At 41.9% G+C, this 5,805-nt stretch overlaps 1 long non-coding RNA gene across 1 annotated transcript; it reads left to right on the top strand.

Moving 5' to 3' along the window:
• Window positions 1–3,698: 3,698 nt before the first annotated feature.
• On the top strand, window positions 3,699–4,845 carry LOC123957158. The gene is made up of 3 exons (XR_006821747.1): window positions 3,699–3,830; window positions 4,285–4,399; window positions 4,802–4,845. It is a non-coding gene; the product is annotated as an uncharacterized LOC123957158 (long non-coding RNA).
• Window positions 4,846–5,805: the final 960 nt, after the last annotated feature.

The following is a 5,805-nucleotide window of genomic DNA, read 5'->3' as shown; positions in this document are numbered from 1 at the left end:
AAGAGAAGCAAGATTGGGGAAGTGATTTACACACCTCTGACAACAAGTTATGGTACCATGCTCTCTTAGCATTTAAGGTGTGTGGCTGCATGTAAGGTGTGTATGTGGGTTAGTAAAAGGAAAAAAAGAAAATGACAGATAAAGCGAAGCAATAAAGATCCTAATCGCCGTGGCAAGACACAATAACTGTCTCTTTTATCACTCAGGAATCTGGTAGGTGAACGTAGATTCGCCAGCCATGGTACTGTTCTTTTAACTGATAAAGTGCTCTTCACGAGCGGTGGCAGAATCACAAGCAAAAGTCCAATACTGTGGGAAAACACAAATACTGTACATTATCGTGTTCAACACACAGAAACAAGCACCTAATTGAGGTATTTCAAAACAAACAGGAATCTGCGGTCAACTTTACAACAATAAAGCTTAAGTAAAAACTGTTTTTAACCTATCTTTGCCCAGGCAAAACATTTTAAGGACTTTTGAGTCCTTAATTGTTCATTTTACATACCAACTCTTGCACTAGCACTATCCCTAAAAGGCACTTTATTGAGTATGCAGATGATACTGCCTTGATGGGGAGGAGGAGCAGGGTCTAGTTCTTAATTACTTCCTGAACTGGTGTGAGAAGTCAAGCCTCCTCCTACACACCACCAAAATAAAAAGAAATGTCTATAGATTTCAGAATGATGCAATCATTTAACTCTACCTTTATCAATGGGGAGCCAACACAATGTGTTAAAAATTACAAATACCTTGGGGGTTGTGCTCGACCTTAAGCTATAGTGGGATCTGTGGTCTGACCTCATAAGCACTTTAAAGACACGTATAAGACATTTGCCTCTGCAGGCAAAGTGAGATCGCCGGTTGTACAACGATCTTTCTCAGGATCCACACATTTGGTTGAAACCCAATCTCACACTCAGGTGAGAGTCACAAAGCCATTTAATTGTTCACATTGTTTCTACATGTTGGACTTAGTTTCACTTAAGACACATTTCCTCATGTTTAATGGAAATTATGTCTGATATTGAAACTTTTCCTCTTTGAGAAAGAACCTTACAAGCTTAACAGCCTTAAATGTCAGTAAAAGCTACCTCAGGTGTTCATCTGGTCACTGCAGTTAATAAGCTCAGCAGCTCCCAGTTGTATCATTTTAACTGCCTTTTTATATTCTGATAATCAGGCTCTTTTGGCCTGGTTTCTACTTTTCTTCTTTTGAAAAGTTCAGAGGATCCATTTTAAACTTTCTCTGGTGTTGTGTTTTTGACTCGACCTCACCTCTGAACCCAGACCCAGCCTGACTGATTCAAATGCATAATGTATTCCTTTAGTTCAGGTGACATTATGTTACAGTGATTGACAGAGCCTCCTGCCAAACACACACACATACACAGCACAGACATGAGATCTGGATTGGTGTCCTGTTTTGCACCTCCACACCACTGCAGTCAGATTTTAAAAGTTGTTCACTTGTTCATTCTCAGTAGGCAGTGCTCATCAAAAATAATTTATACAAACTATGTTGTGTTTATATATATATATGCAGTAGATGCATAAACACAAAAGCTAATACTGCTTCACATGGGTGTTATTCAATATGACGAGGCCTTCCTCCTGTGACAGCGTTACCAACGTGAACCAAACGAAAAGTTCACAGAGCCACTGGTTAAAATACTGCACCAGGACAGAAGAGTGAGTGCATTGAGCCATTGAGTGGCTCAAATTGCCGATGCTGTGAAAAACTACAGTAGAGCTCCGGTGTCAGCAGTTTTATCACTGCTATTTCCGACAACAAGAGTATTTTCTCCGATAAGGCTTTGTGTCTCTGCTTGGTTCCCTTTCCCCACTGCGATGAACGGCGCTCCTCAAGGTCAACTCTGCCTACGGCTGGATCCAGGGCCCACACACACGCACGCATATGCACGCACACACAGTCATTCACATTCGTATATGCCCCCGTGCATTATTGTAGTTTAACATAATGACACAACAGCAGATCCTTTTGTGTTTTTATCATGTATAAACTGCTGTGTAAGTAATACAGAGGGCTGTATCTACTGTATGAACAGGGACCGGCAGCAACATCACCGCTTCCAAGTTGTACTGCAGTTCTGCGGCATATAAATAAAACACAAGCTCATCTTTCTCTGAGAGACTGGGGCCTCTGCAGACTTGGTCTCTGTCAAGGATCTAGGTAGAACTTGAGACTGGCGAGTTAGTAATTAATGTCTTCATTGAAGGAAAAGGCAGGTAAGGTGGGAGGGTGGCTGGCTGGTTGGAGAGGTCGGTTGATGTAATGGGGTAAATATCCAGACAATTTTGAAAGACGTCATTCTGCGTGCACACCGTTATTGTGCTAATTTGCTGGTGATATCAAGTTTGCACATGTTTTTACTCACGCAAACCTTTAGTAAATCAGGCACTAGACTTTGAGCGGAGCTGAAACGTGACACAGTGGCTCAACAATCAGGGGTAGACTGGATCTCAGCACTGGGTCTCCGCTAACAAAAAACAATGTGGCATGTGCTTCATGGTGAATAAGGATTGGTGTGATAGTATTAAAAATAAAATACTATCCTGTTCCAAAATGTTTAACAATCACACGCAGACCGCACTTTCTACCTAAAAATATTGACATTGGCAAGTACAGAAGCTGCCCTGTCGCTTTCCACTTCTGGCACAAGAGGTCAGGCCAATCAGAAGCCACCGTGCAGACTGCTCTGCATGAAGCAGTCTGGAGCACGTTCCAGGACACCTTTGTTGACGTTATAGAGGACATCAATGGATGCACTGGGTCTGTGGCAGATTCAATTTGTTCAACAACAAAAGCAACCCAGAACTACAGTTAAATCATTCCACGACCAGAAACCATCCAGAATGCTATAAACACACACATTACAGGCTAGAGCTTAGAGCTGCAGCCTGGCACCATGGACGATAATAAATCAGTATGGATAAGAGTAAGAAAGGCAAAAAGGGAGTATGGGAAGAAGGTGGAACTACATTTCCAGGAGGGCAATCCCAGAAGCCCATGTGACAGTTATATGGAGATAATTTTGTTTTAAATATTATTTGTGTGAAGATCAGATCAGCTATTAACACACGGATTGTGTGTTAATATGTATTCAAACTCACAAACACAAAAAGAGGATTTGTAAACTGTTTTGCAAATACACAAACTACTGGCTACTGGCTTTAAATCGAGCATGTCGACAGTTTTTCTACTAGGCCTACTGCTCCAACTTTCCAACGTTGTTTGCAAACCAATAAATCACAATCAACAGTCAGATAGCCACACAAGTCTCGCCGATGTTCACCTGAGATCGTACGTTGGCATTAAATATAGGCTATAGCTGGGAAACAGCAGCCAGCGTACAGCGGCAAACAGCTGATGGAGTTATGCTAAATACTGGGTCCGGAGTTGTTGTTTTAAAGGCAGGGTAGGCAAGTTGCTTCTGAAACACTTTTGGTCATATTTGTTGAAACTTTATACACCAAAGCATATTAAAAAGTTAGGTGCTCTGAATAAGAGAGTATAAAAATCTGTCTGTGGTCCCCTCAGCGCTGCAGTAAACACAGCCACTCGTTTAATTCGGACCGAATGCAATGATTGGCTGGCTGACTGTCACTCTCCCTCGCTGCCATGGCTACCAGCCGTGCTGCTACAGGAGCTGCCCCCGTGCGCGCACCCGCTCAGCGCTCAGACCTGACGACGAGCGCAGCGGTCAGACCGGAGGTAACATCTGCGTGGCTTTTCAACGATAGTGACAACTGAGGAACACCGAGGGGCTGAAAAGTTACACCGTGGTGGCTTTATTTCTGCTGGACAGGTAACGGTAGCTCCGAGTGCAGGCTGGAGTAGGAACCAGAGTAGAGACCATGAATTATATCTAGCTGTAGGTGAGCTGCTAATAGTAGGTAAGACAGTGCAGGTGTAGACTGCGCCGGTTCAGTTATTCACCACCTAGGTTTATTATACTATCTTTCCACCTTGTATCTAATCTGTTTGTGTAATTATCTTGTGTCCGCAGGTGTTGTTTGACTGGATGTTACTCTTTTACAAATGATGTAGCTGTGTGTTTGTAGTTATGAGAAAGACATTTCAACGTTGATGGCTAAAGGTCCCCAAGTATCTGTGTTTCTGTTATAAAAGCTAGCTGTAATATAGTATAATGTTGTGTGAAAACCTTTTACTGTAACTGCTGTTATGCCTTTACTTATTTTACCAGAAGTAAAAAAAATCTTGTGTGTTTTATTTCTACTGCTCCCTCGGGTCACCTGCAGTCTTCCAACACCCTGTGCTTCTCACCAGTATACACTGATCGGACCACGCTGGCTGGCCTGGATTACAACCACCGTGTCCACAGTCAGCCAGGAGAAAAGCTGATGACACAGTTCAGTATGTTGCATTATGAGTGCTCTTGTGCATTTTACTAATACATTTATAAGTGATGAGTCAAAAACTATTAAACAGTATGAGGAATACAGATAGATGGTGCTGATTTATTGTTATTGATTGCATTTTATGTGGAAATGTGGTGGTGGTGATGCCTTTGGTGTGGGAGACCTGGGTTCGATTCCCACTGTGAGACATCCACCATTGTGTCCCTGAGCAAGACACTTAACCCCTAGTTGCTCCAGAGGCGTGCGACCTCTGACATGTATAGCAATTGGAAGTTGCTTTAGATAAAAGCATCAGATAAATGAATAAATGGAAATAGTTTACTAATTACTCTGTAAGAGAACAATGTCAGGTGTTAGAAACTTTTCACTAAGCTGATCCTCCTTTCTGTGTTATCAGGTACAGCAAGGTGTACAACAAAAAGTCCAGGAAGTGGAGCTTGTACTCATTGAAGGTGGAGAAGGACTACAGTTACATCGCAGACCTCCAGAGTGCCATCCTCCTCCTCCTCCTCCTCCTCCGGTTGTCTACTACTGAGGAGATGCCTAGAAGCAGAACCAGGTGTCCCTGCCCCAACTGTGTTGCTAGATACAGCAAAATATAAAACAAAAAGTAATATATAGTTGGTTTTTGAAATGTGGTAATCATGTCAGAGAGGTGACTGTGATATATTTAATCATCTCCACAGCAGCGATATGATGCTACATGCAAAGTCTGAACTGTCTTCATAATCAGTCAGGACACCTCCGGACACATCTTGTCTCTTCCTGTATATACTTATTTTTATTGATGTTTTAAAAATGATCTATTTGTGATATAGGTTGTAGTTTTAGTGGTATATAATAAACAAGTGTTATACCACATTTGGATGTCATTATTTGAGACATAAGACATAAATGTAGCTTGTTTATACTGCAAGTGTAAAGAAAAGGCATTTATCATTTCCAATGTTTTATTTAAAAAAGAATGAAAATATTCTCCAGAACAGGAAAAAATATCTTTGTATTTTCTCTACCCTCCTGCGCATAAAACAAAAACAATGTACAGGTATTCATCCACACAGTGGAGGGAATTATTTGTGTAGCAGTTAGTGACATTACATCTTCCACCCTGCTAGGATTAAAACTCTGTATTGTCCTGGTGGATCAGGAGAACAGTTGCATATCTTCCAGAAACAGAAACTCAGTATCACGACTCTGTGTCTAAGTGCTCCACACTGCCACACTACAAACTGTCTGTCTGCTGCCTGACTGAACTGTCTGTTACTCTGTCCTGGGTCTGGAAGATCAGCCATGTGTGGTGCATGGAAACACAGTAGTCTGGATGTTGTCCACAGTCCTCAGATTCTGGCCTGTAAAGGAATATATAGTTGTTAGAACCCCAAATTGGAAAGATCGGTGTAA

This window comes from Micropterus dolomieu, linkage group LG19 (assembly GCF_021292245.1).
Source record: "Micropterus dolomieu isolate WLL.071019.BEF.003 ecotype Adirondacks linkage group LG19, ASM2129224v1, whole genome shotgun sequence".
NCBI lineage: Eukaryota > Metazoa > Chordata > Actinopteri > Centrarchiformes > Centrarchidae > Micropterus > Micropterus dolomieu.
This window is presented reverse-complemented; position numbering and strand designations above follow the sequence as displayed.